This window comes from Phaethon lepturus, unplaced genomic scaffold (genome assembly GCF_000687285.1).
Source record: "Phaethon lepturus isolate BGI_N335 unplaced genomic scaffold, ASM68728v1 scaffold22597, whole genome shotgun sequence".
Taxonomy (NCBI): Eukaryota; Metazoa; Chordata; class Aves; order Phaethontiformes; family Phaethontidae; genus Phaethon; species Phaethon lepturus.
In genome coordinates this window covers 1-1846 of record NW_010550120.1, presented here as the reverse complement: position 1 = coordinate 1846, position 1846 = coordinate 1, and positions in this window count along the sequence as shown.

The window sequence follows — 1846 nt, the reverse complement described above, 5'->3', positions numbered from 1 at the left end:
CCGGGGGGCCCCGCCAGCCATGACAGGCAGCACGGGGTCCAGCCGTGTTGGACATTGCACCCATGGGATTAACGGCCCCTGACGCCGAGACCTTTGAGATGAGATCACAGGCTCAGCCTCCTGAAACCTTCATAGGACTGTCGCAGGGCCCCCGGCTTCGCACAGTTTCGTAAACTTCTGCCAACAGGAGCGCGGCTTTCCTCGAGACACGGCTCTTACGCTGGCTCCCAGTGCAGGGCTCGCTACCGAAACCGCAAAGGGGACGGAAAGTTATTTCACATCCTCCCATGCCAAAACAACACGTCTCTCCTGGCACACCCGAAAGCCCGCGGATCGGCTTGCTCACTCTGAAGTCTGTGCACTATGCTGGTTTGAATTAGGCCCGAAGAATTCCGATCCAGCTCCTCCAACACCACCCATTCTCCAGGCAGTGCTAATAAAATCAAAATAAATGCTGCGGGGGGAAACACTCAGACACTAACTCCAGGGTTAGTCACTTTTCCTCTGTGCCCACGCTCCCATTTTTGGGCAAGCAGGAGTCTCCACGGGCTGCAGATGCAAACAAACCGTGTTTCTCCATGGGAGAAGTTTTTCCGACCCCTTTTCATGCTAATCCCACTCTCTGGGAGCAAGGCTGTGCCGTCTGCCAAGCCCCAGCGCTCCCTCCGCTGCCTCCCCAGCCGTGCCCTGGGTAGGAGGGCGAGCTTCGGGCAGCAAGCCAGCTGAATTCCTGGGGTCCGGGGAGTCAGCAAGCGGCGGGGACGCTCCCGGAGGCATGCAGCAACCCAGCCAGGTCTGCGTGGAGCAAAGCTCAGAAAACTTCTTCCCTAAAGGAATTTCATCCACATTCCTGCATTTCTCTGCCTGGCAAAGGCTCTAAAACATTATTATTGTTTTAAACCCTTCTGGGGGAAGGAGGAAGAACAGCAAACCCAACACACGCAGGGATTTACACTGGAGGCGATGCAGGGCTGGGGTTCAGTTCCCCAAACTGCTCCTGCAGCAGCACCACAACAAACCAGGTCACACCAATGGCCATACCAAGCCAGTGGGGACTGCAAAGCCACCGCAGCCAACAGAAGGACAAACCACCACATGCGTCTGTGCCAAGGCTTCCCAGGAGTGACAGACCCGGGAGGACCCTCCCGGGATGCAGAGGAACCTCACGGCACCCTGTCCCCTGGGACCTCCTGCCCAGGGGGAGGAAGGATCCCATGATGCTTTGTCCCACACGACTCCATTCCTGGGGGGTGGAGGGACCCCGAGACACCTCATCCTCCACAACACCCTTCCTGGAGCACACATGACATCCTATCCCCCATGATGCCCTTCCCAGAGCATCCACAGGCCCTGCAACACCCATCCCAAGTCATACACGAACCCCATGCCACCTCATCCTCTGTGACACTCTTCCCAGGGCACCCAAGGACCCTGTGACAACCTACTGGGGGCATGCACGGCCCCTGTGATGGTGGATGACCTCCTGCAAAGCCCTTCCTGGGGCACGCACAGACCCCATGACACCCTCCCCAGGGTGTCCCCGGGCCCCGTGATGCCCTTCGTCCCACAGCGCCCTTCCGGGGGCACACATGGTCCCCATGATTCCCCATCCCCAGCAACACCCTTCTTGGGGCATGCAGGAACCCTATGATGCCCTATGTCCTGCAAAGCCCTTTCCTAGGGCAGGCGTGGACCTTACCACACCCTATCTCCTGCTGTGCCCTTCCTGCGGCATGCATGGACTCTGGGACGCCCCATCCACTGTGATGCCGTTCCTGGGGCTCACAGGGACCCACGACACCCACCCTGGGGCATGCAGGGACCCTGTGAAGCCCATCCCGGGCGC